The 16875-nt window shown below is 29.8% G+C and overlaps 1 pseudogene; it reads left to right on the forward strand.

The window, feature by feature from the left end:
* The first annotated feature begins 14096 nt into the window (after positions 1-14096).
* On the forward strand, positions 14097-16219 carry LOC129311822 (IRK-interacting protein-like; annotated as a pseudogene).
* Positions 16220-16875: the final 656 nt, after the last annotated feature.

The following is a 16875-nucleotide window of genomic DNA, read 5'->3' on the forward strand; positions in this document are numbered from 1 at the left end:
AAATAGGTATGATTCCCTTTATTTTCTTTTTTAATTTATATATTAATTTTTGTTTTATTTATGTTTAATTTATGTTATATATTTTATTTAATTAATTTTAATTATTTTTATGTATAATTACTTATTGGGATTAGGAGTACCATTAATAGATGCTTAATGCCCTAGATTATTGTATGTGTGATCAAATTGTTGTTATTTGAATTGTTTAGGTATAAAATTGTTATTTTTTTCTTGGAAGCCTAGCTTGCAAAAATGAAAGAAAAGATGATGACTTTTATGAGCTCACGACAAGAGACAACTGCCAATGCATCTCATACACAGTCTCTTAGATTTCAGAACATGAAGGGGAGTAATGTTCTTAAACATGTGTTAGAGGGTCCTTCAGCTAGAATACTAGTTAACTGTGTAAGTTATATCTAAAGGACCCTTGTAGATGCTTGGTCACTCTTGGCATCTTTCACACTTTGAGACAAACAATCCACTACAAGCAAATGCAACAAGATCAAGTAAGAATAGTAATAGAAGATGTAAAAGTATCAGAGGCACTCGTCCCATTCCTTACTAATGAGGTTAAGGTTGTGTCTAAAACTATTGGTATTTTTATCATGTGGCTAAGAGTTGTGAGTATAGTTTAAGCTGAGGTACATTTTATTAAATATTTCATGCATTTTATTAAATATTTCTTTCTTATCATTGTTTTATAAACTATCTCTTGCCTTTTCAGCTTCTCTTGCCAAATCTTTACCTACTAAAACTTCCACAGCCCCTATTGAAATCGTAGCCATTGCCATTGACTTCTCTCCAACAAATAATTTTATTGACCTATGATAAATCATTCAAAGAAAAAAATTATATAAAGGAAAAGGATGTTGTGTGTATGGAGAATCTAGTGATGATTGAATGAAAAGATTTGAATCAGCTCCTTTTGAAAAGTCAGGTTACCATAGCATCAATTGAGCTATTTATCCTATAAGTATTGTTAGATCATATATTTTGATAATTACAAAACTAAGAGAAGAGATAGTTGTTATATGTACAGATATAAAGAATTATGGATGAAGACAAAAACCTCAAGAGCATAAAGAATCAAGAGAAGATGAAGAAGTTTAGGATAAGTAATTTAAATTCTTTTAGATTCAATATGAAAACTTAGAGAGCTTAATCATTTTTCTTAATCACTAAATGAATGCATCGTTAGTCTCTTTTATATATATTAAAACTTATCTAAGTATGTTAAAGCTTGCAAACTTTAGCCCTCTTGCATATGGTTTTTCATAAAAAAAGTTTACATAGTGAAGAGGTAAAATCACGTGTAATGCGTGATTCTGCTAGCCACTCACGAGCTTTTGCATGTTAGACATACTAACTGCTCGCTCACGTGAGTGTGAAGAAGTACTTCACGTGTGATTAAACATTTGTATTGTATGTTGCTTTATGCTTTGTCTCTGCATACAAAACCACATGTAAGATATAACATCTCGAGCTTTAATTCCCTGATTAATTAAACCTAATTAGAGTAATTAAGTAAATTAAAGTAGTGTGCAGTCAGAGAGGTCTAATAATCATGTTTGATGCTATTTCAACCCTAGTTGTGGGTCTAGTATCAAGGCAGACCACTCAGGCATCGAAAGGAGAAGAAAAAGAAGAGTTGAAGTTGCTGTGCCACATGTCACGACGCGTAAATCGTCCACTACGGTGTACAGCCATCTTTGAGCAAGGGAGGACCTCATGCGCCGCAGTGCATTGTGCGTCTACCACGGTGCATGGCCATTTTTTGCACTTTATTAAATGCAAAATGAGACAGAAAAAGAAAGAAAAGAAAAGAGAGAAAGGAGAGGCGTGCCAATGCTCTACTAGGGTTTGCTTGGGGACTACTTTAAGAGTATTTTGAAGGCTACAAACACCCAAGGTAAGTATCATACTCATTAATCTCTCCTTTTCTTCCACATTTATGAGTTTATGATTAGGATTTGATAGTGAAAGTGGGATTTCAGTCATATAGGTTATGGGTCCAAATTTGTTGACTCAAATGAAGTTAATGGAGGTAGATTAGAGTATTTAAACCTAAGTATGATGAGTTTTAGTGTCTTTGATTGTTGGGCACCATTAATGTTTGAAAATCCCATTTATTGTGGGTGGTTAGAAGTTTGTGATGCCATTAATGGGGATTTAATGGCTCATTAATGCTATTGGGGGCTAAAGGTCATTATTAAACCTAATGGTTAGACTCCACCTCTTGTAAAGTGAAGGTTGGGCAATTTAGAAGTAGAGATTGAGGGTTCAATTGTTTGAGTTTGTTATGTTGATGGAATTCAACTTGGTTGATTGTAGTTTTAGCTATTGGTCTCCTATTAGAGTGGAAATTCAAGCTTGGAAGCTAATTGATTGAGGGGTAAACCTTTGATCTCTCAAAGATTTAAGGTAACTGGGGGAAAAACTCTACTTTGGATAGTTGTATGTTAATTGAGTGTTAATTGATTGTTGAATGCGAATGGTGAATGTTACATGCATAGGATTGATTGTTAAAATAAAAAATACATGTTAGTTTCATTGAGTGCATGAAAAAGCTATTCTTAGCTTGAAAATGCTTATACTTTTAAAGAATAAATGTGATAATGTGTAGAGGTATTTGTGCGTTAGCGATGAAATGTATTTGAGAAAATGATGAGAATACATACTTGGGTAGCGCAAGGTTGTGAGCCCAACGTGATTGTTGTAATAGTGAGTAAATGAAAGCAAAAAAAAAAAACTCGAGTGAGTAATGATTATGGCATGATCAGTGGCGGGAGTTCACCTAGGGTTTTGGGAGTAGAGAAAATTCATATGATAATTAGGTTGCCCTTTGGTGCACGGGGGCTATAGCCTTGTCCCACTGTTTGTCGAGGAACTGTCCCATAGTTTGTCAAGGGATTAGAACTTAGCTATATTTACCAGTTCAATGAGGAGAATAGCCTAAGGTATTAGACACCCCAAGGATTCGACAATGAGAGAAGTTGTAGTCCAAGAGTGAGTCCTATGATCTTTGGCTCGGTCTATCTCACGATTAGTGAGCTTGGGTAGTCCAGTCACACAAACGGAGCCTTAATTAGTGTTATAGCCCACGGTTTCAGTATGAAAAAATAAGGAGAATATAAGGTTGGTTGATCATTGCCTAAGTAAATGTATGATGTGTCACACGTGCTAAGTGGAGGCAAGTCGCAAGAATATGGGTCATGTCACATATCTGAGAATATGGTGACAATACACTTAGTAACATGAGTTAAAGAAGCTATATAGTGATAAATGATACATTATGATACATGTGAGTTTGATTTGCATATTTGATCTCTTTGTGCATGTATTTGTTTTATAATTGATATATAACTGCATAGAGTAGGGTTAACCTTGGTTACTAAGTGGCTAAACTCACCCCTCTTATTTAATACTTTTTAGGCTCTAGCTTTGGTGTTGAGAAGGAGAAGACTAAAGAGGTAGGGAATTAGTATATTTCTACTGTATGCCTCTAGTTTAGCTTTAATTATGTAATAGTATATGGCTTGCCAATTCTAGGATGCATATTACCTCACTTGCACTAGTTTGGTTGTTGAAAATGTTAGAATTGTATTTTGGACCCTTAGCCTTTGTGCATGTTGATATATATATATATATATATGTTTATAGGGTCAAAATACTAGTGCAAGTGTAGAAATTAAGATTTGAGCCTATTTGAATGATTTGAGTTAAATGTAATGACAAATTACCTCCCCCTTTATTTTTGATAAATTGAGATTGAGGAGTAAATTTTAATTATATTGATGTTTCAGTGCTTGTGACATGTTGTACTGGTAGTTCTAGGTCCATTGAACATGGTCTAGGTGTTAGGAAAAACTTTTGGCACTTGTTGAGAGTTTTGAACACCCATTTTGTGTAAAAGTGTTAAAAAGTAGTCAAAGTGTGTTTGGGTATCCAACTTCCTAGTGTGACTTGTTTTGAAACTAAAACCCATGCCATTAGTTAGTATAAGAAAAGAGCTTTTAGTAGATATCTAGGTCACGTCATTCGAACGTTGGACGAAGAATCAGGGCTAGTCGAAAGTTTCCCTGATTCTGCTGTCAAATGATAGCAAAACCAATGTGCATGGCGCCTGAGCCGCAATGCATGGCACAGAGAGCAACACATCATGGCACATTACTTTGTATTTCAGTACATAATTTGTTTTCAACTATTTTCAACTTCTTTCACTCCTCTAAGGTATCTTATACTTTTGAAACTTATTTTTACTCTGATACGAAAGATTTTAATCAATTTTAACTTATTTTTATTTATAAAACTTGGGATCCCTTACTTTTAAATTAAACCTTGGTAATCACTTTTTGAGCCAATCCTCTAATTACCATGAGTTTCTTTTATTAATTGTAGTTAGTGGAGTGAGAACGTTATATGAGACTGATGGTAGCCACGCGTGATTTGTCACTTGCTGAACAATCACATATTGTTTTGTTGAATCTTAAAACCTCTCAAGCTAAGCTACAATTGTTCACATGTATTATCATTAATTCGCAATTCATATCTCATGATCATGTAAATTGCAAAATCTTGCTTAAGCTGTGTTATGTTCCATGCGTGAATATGCATCAGACAAGTTTATACATTAGTACTTGAAATTTCATGCATGATATGTTTCTGGTTCCACGCGAGTTTTGATTACATTGAATGGCCTTGGCATTTTGCTAGCCATTTCAAGAGAGAGAGTACACGCGTGATTTGTCACACAAAACTAATGATAGTTCTTGATATGCAAAACCACACATGAGAGTAAGTGGTACACTTGTAAGTTTTAGCACTTTGTTATGACAATATATTAATAAGCACAAAACCACATGAGAGAGCAATATAGTACCATGTGTGATTAAGCACACAGAACTGAATGATTATTCATGAGTGCTAAACCATACGAGAGAGCAATGAGGTACCACGTATGATTAAACACACAAAACTGAATGATTATTCATGAGTGCTAAACCACATGAGAGAGCAATGAAATACCACGTGTGATTAAGCACACAAAATTGAATGATTTTCCAGAAGTGTAAAACCATGAAGTGTTCATGCGTGATCTATCGCATTCAGTTTTGTGAAACTTCCTTAGTGCAAAAACACACGTGATTATACCAATCACTCACAAGAAAATGCACCAATAGATAGATTCATTATTTCAACAATTTGTCAACTTACAAAAACTATATAAGTGATTCATTTTGAGCCAGAATGGAGACTAATGATCTTTGAGAGAACAAATTATCATTTGTGCATTTAAAAAGCTTTCAAATTGTGATTTTGATGTTGCATTCATTCATTATTCTTAAATAGAATTGTAAAAAGCTCGCAAAGGTTCATAAGCTTTCATTTATATTCTCATCTACTATTTAAGAGAGTTTTATGTAAAAATTTTATTATCTTCCTAGAAATCTTAAAAAGGAATTTTTTAAGTGTTGTAACTTATTGGATTGTAGCAAGGTGCGTTAAGTGAATCAAGACAAGGTTAGTCTTGAGAGTTGTACTATGGTGGCAAGCACCCATTGAGGCTTGTGCCTTTAGTTGAAAATATTAAGTGTAATCTTGAGAATTGGATGCAGGCCAAGTTTGTAGTTTAGCCAGTATAAATCTTGAGTGTGTGATCTTCCTCCTTTACTCTTTAGCACTTTATTTTTTTTAAGTTTTAAAAAGTTTTAAGTATCACCTAATTCACCCCCTCTTGGATGCTAGCCTATCCTAACAAGTATGTTGTACTTGAATATAATTAACTTATGAAGGTTAGTAAACTAATTTGCATTATCTCAGATACCTTGATCATTTGTGCATTACATCAGGAAAATGTGATAATTTCATATTCATTTCTTGCATCACATGACGAAGAAATACTCTAGAAATAAGGTCCTAATACTCTAGCAAAAATATGTAAAGTCAAAAAGAACGTTTTTATGGCTCCATATATACATTCACAAGGACCAAATTGTGATGAATAGTTTTTTTTGTTAAATGTAGATTTATTCTAACTCACCCTATTTTACAAGGATCATGGTAGCTAATTATTCTTTAATTGAAGAGTAATATAGTCCTCTTCCTATGCTCCCTCTATTACAAACTAAATAAGAACATAAAGAAGATAATAGACTTATAAGTGTACTTATATAAAAACTTTTCAATTCAATTTTTTATGTATATATTAATTATAATTTCACGATTTTGATCATAGAGAAATGAAAACATACCAAATAATGGTCCTGAAAAAGCATGTATATGAACTCAATGATCTTACGTGGATTGAGCTAAAGGTAAGTGAAACTAATACTTTATTAACTTATTCAATTATTAAAATTTATTGCCAAAATCTTATATATATGTTTTTATACAGAGTCATAAGCAACTATAAAAGACTAGCTTGTGCGGCATATATGTCATGAGGCACATGCTCAACATTATCACATTGGGAATGTTTGAATTTACTAATGAGATAAATATATTTTTAAAAAGTTAATTTTATTGTTGTTTGAATTAGTTAGTTAATGTTTAAATTGTAATTTTATATTTTAATTTAGATATTTGACATTGTGGATCACACTCTTCAAAAAAGAGGTTAACAACATCCTCACACATTGAGTACAATATTTTGCGGATGGTATGTGAGGTTTAGATATTTTTTAAAAAATTTTATAGACCATTTAAGTTTTAAGTAATTTTTATAAATTTTGTATTGAAATTTATATTATTTATATGTACTAGAACTGACTAATTAACTTTAAATTATATATAACATTTTTTATTTGTAAGAATTGGAAGAATAAATAGAAACAGATTGAATATTTAAAAAAAACACACATTTAATAGTGGTTATGACTATAACTGCTATTGAAAGTATAACTTTTAACAATGGTTGTTATTATAACTAATGTTAAAAGTCCACTCTTAACAGTTATTGTTACGATAACTGTTGCTAAAAGTCTCACTTTTTTTCAAAAATTTAAATAATGGACAGTTTTCAATAGTGGATTTAGAACTATTATTGAAAGTCACAGACTTTTAACATCCTCTATAACAATAGCAGTTACAAAACTGCTGTTAAAAGCCTATTCTATAATAGTGGTGCTTCCCAATTTCCAATTCTGTTTTTAGATGAAAACTTATTAAATTTTGAGACAAAGTTAATAAAGTTTAAGATTTTTCTTGATTCCAATAAAATATGTTAAAAGTGACTTATAAATACAATTAAAGAGAGTATTTTTTCAGACAAAATTAATTATTTAACTATCTCTTCTTAATTCTGATAAAGTAATTAGATAAGTTTTATAATAAAGACATGGGGATTGTCTCCTAAAATCACTGGTGGAGCCACGTTATAGTAAGGGTGAGTAAATGTGCCCCTCATTTTGGACAAAATTACAATTAGAGTTTGTAAATTTTACAACTTTGTGCCTCCTGCTCTTGATTTTTTGCACCTTTTAAACTAAACAAAAAAATATTTGGGCTCAAAATTTTGTTAGATATGTAATATTTTAATTATTGAGATAAGATATGAGGAGTATATTGACATAAAAAGGTATATTAGCATGTTCAATATAATTTTTTTTGAAAAGAAAATTGATGATCAATTTACTTATAATATTATCATTTTTTTATAGCATAAGAAATAAACTCTATCGATAGCAAAGAGTTGAGAAGCAAAAGGTAAACTTCTCTCAATTAAATTGCTACACACACATATAATATGTGTGTGTGTGTAAGAGTTGGAATTCAAACTCTCAACTATTTATTTAAGTGAAGAGAGCTCTTACCACTCATATCTCATATTATTATCATCTGAGCCATAATGTAATTATTATTTTCGATTGGTCAAACTATTAATTTTTAAATTAAATTATCTTTCATTCCTAGCTCTAGTGGCTCGCTCCACCCCGGTGTAAAATAAAATAACCTTTGCATATAAACCCGAAGAAGTGATTGATATTTGATAAAATGAATGTAAACTGTGTGAAGACTAAGAGAGGTGTGAATGGACGTGGATGAAGGACGCAAAGGGAATTAAATGAGGGTGGTTGAGGGATGGATAATAGGCTTTGGTGGAGTTAATGTGTCATTAAATGTCCCAACCCTCCCTCACCCAGCACTGCATTCAATTCACACTCCTCTCTCGCATTCATCACACCACTCCTCATTCAATGCGCCTACCACTCTCCGCCTCTTCTATCCTCCCTCCCACCTCTCGCCATTTCACCATACTCGTTCCACCATTTGAGTAATTTTTTTTTTATCTTCTATTATTTTTAGTTTCTCTTTTTGACAATCCTATTTTTTTTGGATCAAATTTAACAATCCTAATTAACACATGCAAACACACACCCACGCTACTATGTGTAAGCACGCAACCCCACCCCCCACCTAATATATAATATTTTTTATTTACTTGAAGATAAAATCAATAACCTTCTTTTTTTTAAGAGAAGAGGTGGGATGTTACTGAGCCAACATGTTCTTGGCTAGTTTTGGTTCGAAAGGTATCCTTGTTAGTTTTAAATGAACTTTTCCATTCAATATTATAAAAATTTTTAATTAAATCATATTTTTAATAAGTTAGTTAATTATTTTTAAAATTATACTTTAATCCTTCTTACAAGGCTCTTTTAACTACTTTACTGTAACCAAGAAATAATAGTTAATTCATTAAATATGTTTTAAAATGAATTTTTTTTTTCAACTATACCCTTCTTAAAAATAGAGAGAGATACACAATATATGATAAATCATAAAATTACATTAACAACAACAGTAAAATTGAAAGTGATAATAAATAACTCTCCATGTGCCTTATATTAAGGACCAAACAATTCTTTTAGATGATGCTCTATAATAGGAATTGGAGGGGGTATTTTTGAACATGATACTTTGAAAAATATACTCCTACAGTCTTATTTGTAGGGCAAACAAAGTATTTATTTTGATTCTATTTATGAGGTACATCAATAATTAGTATGTTCGTCTTTACTTTTTTGTCCCAATTAAATATTGAAAAAATTATTAAATACCAGTGTATTTTATTTTTAAAGTATATTTATTTAACAGGGTAAAATTAAAAATTAGTTGAACTTTTAGACAGAGTTAATGAGGCTTAATGTTTTTCTTGATCCTAATCAAAATATTGGAAGTGACATATAAAGAAAATTAGAGGAGATACCTTGTAATATTGAACAAGGAGTATGGCATTGTGCATTATTCTTAAATTATTTTGTATTACAAATGACCTTATTACTTATATTATAGAAAGAGATTATAAAAAAAATTAACAGTAATAAAATAGATGGATTTTGAATAAAAAATACATTGATTTTAATTTGAAGGGTAAGCTTGAGAATTAGTTATAATGTTTTATCATGTTAATGATAAAAACTACTTTTAACTATTTTTCTTAATTTTTGTAAAGTTAGTTAATAGTGTCTTATATTTTAGAGTTATACTTCTTCAATTTAAAATTATAAAAAAATTTGACTAACTTTATCTATAAGAAATTATTTCCTTTAATTTTTTATTATAAGATACCTTTTAAAAGAGATTAATAATTCTTAATATAAAACACTTGATGAAGTATTAATTATATTTTTTTTAATATTATCCTTATTAAAATCAGTAACTACAATAAAGAATGTAAAGAAAATTTCATTTTTTAATTTAATATGAATAAAATTAAAATTTTAATTTTTAGATAAATTTAATAACTTAATCACAATTATTTAACTCCAGTAAAGTGGTTAAAAATATCTTATAATAAAAATTTTAAAAAATAATAATATATTTTAAGATTTCTTGTTCTTTTCATACCTGCCTTATTTAATAGGATAATCTAATTACAAATAAATATGAAAATCTAATTAATTTCAAATATTGACCTATAATGTTTTTTTTAAAAACCCATTAATTATTCCTGCTCAAAAAAATGACTTATAATTTTGAATAGAGGAAGTAGCCTTTTTCTTTTTATAATTCCAAATCAATATTTTATTAATGTAAACATATGTTTTAGTGTATTAAATTATAATGATAAATTTTGCAATGGAATCATATTTTTAATGGTGTCTTTTTTTTGGCCAAAAAATATCATCTTTTTATTAAAGATAATCTTATTTAAGGCAAATAAATACTTTCATAATCCAAAGTTGTTTGACAAAATTATGCATACTAATAAAATATAATAATTACATTTTACCAACTTACTTTTTTGAAAATAAAACTATAAAATTTTAAAAATTCCTTACACAATTAATTATTACACTACAATATTATTTCAATCCTTTTTTTATTTGAAGGATAATATTAAAAAAAGTATCATTAAAAAATTTTAATTTTTTTTAAATTATCTTGTATTTTGGGACAAAAAGTTCTTCCAATATTATCTTATACTTTTTTTGAACCACAATATATGATATTTTTTAAAAGCATTATTTGATTTAAAATATATGGTATTGGATAACTTTTATAATTGTTTTACAACTATACCCTACTTTATTTATTACTCTTTTTTAAAATAATGTATTAAAAATTTAATTATTATTAAAAATATTTATATAGGAATTTAATGAAAGTAAAATGAAAAGATAAATTTTTTTAAAAAACTAAGGTTTCAATTAATATTTTTTAAAATTCATAAATTAATTACCAATGCCACAAATTGGGAAGGAAGGAGTACATGTTATTACCTCTGGCCCTGTGAGTCTGTGTAATATACACACACATTAAATGGAGGGAATGAGCAATGATTAATTCCTGGCCATAATTATCATTTAATTACTACATCAAGAATTAAATGTCATGGCTGCTGGCCTGCTAATACATTCTCTACTACTCAAACGGCACGGATTAAAAGAAAAATAACTGTAAAAAATAAATTGCTGGAAAAATGTAAAAAAAATCAATGATTCGGAAATTTTGATTTAGTTATATTGGATATTCACTTAATCTAAAAATAGTTCTTCTATGTAATGAAAAAAAAAAAATAGAGAAGTTGGATTCTAAAACTTCATCATAATCGAACTATGTTTCATTTAAATTTTACAACTATCCACCATGAAGCCCTTACATCATTGAAACTGTGACTGAAATTCATGCCTCTACAGACCCAAAAATAAAATAAAAGCTAACTTCAAGAAAAATCAAATTAATAATATACTTTTTATGATACAAAATATAAACATTCTACCTCTGCCAATTTTGATTCAAAATAAAAATAACTTCGTACATATAAATTTTTTTTCATGTTTATCTTTTGTATTGGTTGACTTAGATCTTTGTGTAAATTTATCTCTCTCTCATCATAAAATGCATTAGAAATTAGAATTAAGGTAAAAATAAAAAATATTATATATTTTTTGCAAGAATAAAAACTTTATTTGTATGTAAATTTTTGCAAAAAACTGTATATATTTTAAACTAGAGAGAGTATATATTTAATCAATCTATGACAAGATTTATTTTCGATAAAGCATAAACTGTGGCAATTTCTTTAATATCCTCTAATGTCCTATTTTATAGTTACTTTCAGTATTTATATTAAAAAAAATATTAAATTTTATTAAATTATTTAATAATTTAATAATTTTTTAACTTTATTTCTATTAAATATAGTCTTTTAAAATAAAATATTTTAATATTTAATAATGATATAAAAGTAAAGATAGACACAAACATTTTGGTGTCTTAAAGATATGACTAAAATAAATACCGCCTTTTCTTTGTAAATAGGTGGGACAAGAGGAGTTTATCCATAACATGGATAAATATGCCCAAAAGCTTAAAAGTAACTGCAGTATTTTGAAATCATTATGGCAACTTTAAAACCAATATTTTTATAAATTTGGTTAAATTAATTTTTGACACTCCCAGGATACCTAATTTTATGAACATTTTGAAAACTAATGCCAAAACCTTCCTCAATTAATTTTTATGGAAAGAATCAAATTTTTGCCCATCAATCAATATTATATATATATATAGATAATTGTAATTTTATTCAATATATACCACTTATTGTTGAGTTTTTTATTTAGTGACAAGACTGATAATGAGACTATAACTTTATTTTTAATATAATAATATCACTTTGAAAATGAATTTTATAAAATATATTCAAAATAACTTTTTTTACAAAAAATGAATAATTTTTTGAAACATAAAAGTATATAATTTAATCAAAATTGAAAATAATTAATGCAATATATTTAAAATGAATTGTAAATAAAATAAGCATAAAGTCATTATTTCTAAAATTTTAATTTATCATATATTTCAAAGATTGTCTAATTGACTTTAAATAAATTCCTATAGGGGTATAAACTCATATTATAAACTTGTAAGAGTTTAACTTTTATTAATAAATAGTTATTACAATTATATGATTAAATATTAAAATATAAAATCAATCATAACTTAATTTAAATAGATTTAAATATAAATAATTAAAATTAAATCAATTTACATTAATAGATTATTATACTCAGCAATTTGCCAAAAAAAAATATTATACTTAGCATAGAAATTTCAAATTAGGCAACTTATTTTTGCTAATTCTTAATTTTATTTTTTATTAAAATTATTTTTTATTTTTTAAGTTTTATTTTTCTTTGAATCTGGTTATACAGCTACTATAAATCGAGCTCTACACAATATATATCTAATTAGCTCAACTCAATAAAAAATCAATGAGCATAGCGAGTTTAATCAAATTTGTATCTAATTTAAAGTTTATAATTGAGTTGACAAAATTTTATAAATTAAAATATGAAAAGATAAATTTGAAAAATCAACTTGCATGTTTAATTGAATTTAAGAGTGAGATGACATAATTTTATAAGTTAAAAAAAATATAAAAATAATAAATTCGGAGAGTTTAACAACAATACTACTATCTCTATTAAAAATATAAGGTATTTTTAACTGAATCTTGCCCCTCAATAAAATAATATTTACTTTCAAACTAACCGTATCTTTTTATATTTATCCTTATTAAGCACTATATAATAAATATAAAGTTATTGTCTATAGGAGCACTTTTGAAATTACATTTAAAAAATTAAAAATTCTTACATTTTTAAAATTCAGCTTTTCAAAAAACATCTTATATTTTTAAACAGAGGGAGTATATTTCATTATCTATACAGAGAAATTTCTCATTGTATTATTTATAAAAATAAGAAATAGTCATATGATTAATTGAGTTGGATTTAGTAGAATTGACTAATTTCACATGAAATAATAAATTAAGTTTCAAATTTTTGTTAAAAAAATACTCTAATCTAATGTTTCACCGTATCTTGAATAAAATTCATTCAAAGGAGGATACTTAATTGCGTATATAAAAAAATTAGTCACAATTTGTGAATAGTAATAATTAATGTAATTTACAATATTATTTACATTTGATACTGATATTGATTTATGTAGAATAACTTTTGCTTTGACAAAGACCCCATTAAAACGTGAGAAATGTCAGTAAGCAAAATCCATCGGCAGAAGCGATGAAATCGTGGCTTGCAAGTTAAAGCAAGAATGAGGAAGATGCAAGAGGAAGGACCAGAGAGCAAAGCAACAATCTTCCTAATTTGGATTCTTTAACGTAAATAGACAATAAATACTACATTTTTTTTAACCTTATTTATAAATTATTTTCAATTTTTTATGAAAATCAAGATAAATTTTAATTTTATAAATTTATTTAAAATTTAATAAATTTTAAATTTTACTTTTATTAAATATATATTTTAAAAATAAAATATATTAACATTTATTAACTATATTAACATTTAATTAAGAGAATATAAATGAATATAATAATTATTAAAGTGCTTACGGAAATGATCCAAACAAATACTCTTTTTATTATATAAATAAGATCAAAAATATTTTTTTTTAAATAATAAGAAGAGAGTATCCAAAAAATTTTTTTTACCCTTTTCGTATTTCTTTTAATTCATGAAACAATTTACTGTTACTCATTTATGAGAAGATTCTCCTTCGCACCCAGTTCTCAGACCATTAATACAAGCGGACGAATTATCAAGTAAGCGCATTAAATAATAATCAAAAGCCCTTGCCGATGCAATAAGAAAAGAGAGAAACCCAGAAGACGTTTTTGTTCATTTGAAAAAAGATAATGAGCTTTTCGGTCAGCTTTTTGGTCTTTGAGACTGCCATGAGCCGTTAACTCGTGTAATCTACAGGAAACGGAAAACGAGCCAGAAACGCTTTTTAGTTTTTACAGGTTGAAGATGGCTATGCCTATGACTGTCAAGATTTGACTGTAATCAGACCAAATGGATTCGTCGTCTTCTTCGTCCAAATCTCCTCCGCCTCCTTCTCGCCATTCTCCTCAATTCACCCCTGTGAGTCGGATACAATATTCTCTCCGTTTTCCCAGTGTTGTTTCTGTTTGTTTCGGGGGAAAATCATGGAAACTGTTACCTGGTCGGAGTTAAATTTGTTTCTATCATATGCTTGTTTGACCCAATTTTATTTTTTTCTTGTTCTTTTTGTTCACTGCAGATTCAAGAAGAGCTTGAAGATGAGTACAGTGAGGGCCGAAGCCAGAGCAGAGGAACTCCGAGTATTTGTACGGATTCCGGTCCGACTCCGAAGCACCATGTCCCAACCCCATTCCGTCGGAGCGAGAAGAGTAATGGCAAATCCAATCACAGGAAACGGTCGGAGTCTGAAGGCTCCGTCGACGGAGAAGACGGCTCCGTCTTGTGCAACAAGTGCCGGCCGCACGCTCGGGAGAAAATCTCTGTCGTTCCTTTCGATAACAACGGAACGAACAAGCACTCGTCGTTGTTGGCAAGTCCGAACGGGATTTTCAAGTCCATTCTCTTCACGTTGACGCGGAAGAGCCCAAAGCCGGCCGAGATTCCGTCGTCGACGACGACGGCGAGAGAAGAGCAGTGGAAAATCGCTGTGGCGGAGCTATCTCACAAGCTGATTCAGGCTACTCGAAAGAGGGACGAGGCTCTTCTGGAAGCTTCGACGCTGAAAAACTCGGTGTTTGAATTAGAGAAGAAACTCAACAAACTAGAACTGTATTGCCTGAATTTGAAATCTGGACTTGAAGAATGCAGCAACACTTCACCTTATAGAATCGTGACGCCTCAAAATTCCCGTCAAATCAATCACCAAACACAGTCATCGATCGCTTCTTGGTCTCTGTCTCTGAAGCTCGATCTTCCGTCAGGCTTCTGAGCCGTTCTCTCACTATGCAACTCCGGCACATGGGAGCTAAAGTTCACGAGAGAATCTCCGTCCTTCTTCAACCTTACGATATAAAAACCTCCTCCACGAAGAACCCCCAGAAGCTTGCTTTTCTACCTGGAGGCACTCTTGAACAAAGCTTTCTTTGAGGACTTTGAATCTGTCGGGTTCCAAAAGAACTCGTCGAATCGCATATTGAACCCAATGGAACGGTGCGAGGCAAACTTCACATCTTACAATATGCTCCATGGATTAACCTGGGATGAAGTGCTGAACAAAGGAACGAGGCATTTCAGTGAAGAGTTTAGCAGATTCTGTGATAGAAAAATGAGTGATATTGTGGGAATGTTAGGTTGGAATAGAGCTTGGCCTGAGCCATTATTGCAAGCTTTCTTTGTTGCCTCCAAGAGTGTTTGGATGGTACACCTGTTGGCTACCTCGGTGCATCCAAGCTTGACCATTTTCAGAGTCGATAAAGATGCGAGGTTTGAATCAGTGTACATGGAAGACATGGGAGGAGACAAAGCTCTCAAGTTGGTACCAAGCATGGTTCGATTAATGGTGGCTCCTGGGTTTTATGTTTATGGCTGTAGTGAAATGCAAGGTCCTTTGCAGTACTTAAGCAACAAAGCTTTAAATCCATCCCCTTAAGAGCTGAATATTTTCATACATTGTGAAAAAAATTGTATGCTATATAACTGTTGAATGCGTTTCTGTTGCTACTGTTTTTGGCTGCTGTATGTTATTATATTGATGTGTTTATTGGGTGGGGCAGAGAGAGGAAAATGGTTTTTGTTGAATCGATGATGAGCGTATGGGTTGTGCTTGAAATGGTGCAAGGAAAGCTTGTACATCCAGATTTTAGGTCAAAGTCAAGAATTTGGTATTTTTCTGCTCTTTGCTTATTTCATCTTCTGTGAATTTGGATTCAATCAGTGGCTTAATTCTACTGATTGAATATGTGTCTCACTTGATAAAAATCGTTTGATTTATTCAAAAATTTTATTATAGAATTTTAAAAAAATATCAAATATTAAATTTTTGAAAGAGACAATGTATATGAGAAATGTTCTGATAGTAATAAGTGTTTTAAATTTTTGGAAAAAATGTATTTTGATAGTTGAAATATTGTGAGTAATCACGATTCAAATCCATGCCTTGTCATTTTGTTTGATTGATAGATGCTAAAACTCAAGCATACCAAGAAAAAGGATTGAATTGAAAATCCTTATAGAGTGAAGATGGGTGGGGGGTGGGCGCTAAAGATAGAGATTCATATAAAAATTATAGGGAATGAGAGATTAAAAAAAAAAAGTTTTTGAGTTCATTAGGTGAAGCTTTATAGGTGCAGTCTTGTGCAGCTACGCGGAGGAGGTTTGTAGTGTTCACGGTTATATTAATATTGACATTGCTTGTGCATCTTTTATGATTTGATTCATAACGTTTTTGTTTTTTGTTTGTTTTTTAAATAACGATGATCTAAACATGACGTCTTTTCAATGTTATTAGAATCATATTAGACATTGAACTAGTGAACATATTGGTTTGCAGTTCAATAATTTGACCGGGTCAGATTTGTAATTAAATTAATGTAATTAATATTTTTAAATAATA

The sequence above is a fragment of the Prosopis cineraria genome, unplaced genomic scaffold (assembly GCF_029017545.1).
Source record: "Prosopis cineraria cultivar Desert tree isolate PC_DT_omini unplaced genomic scaffold, ASM2901754v1 PC5, whole genome shotgun sequence".
NCBI classification, from domain to species: Eukaryota; Viridiplantae; Streptophyta; class Magnoliopsida; order Fabales; family Fabaceae; genus Prosopis; species Prosopis cineraria.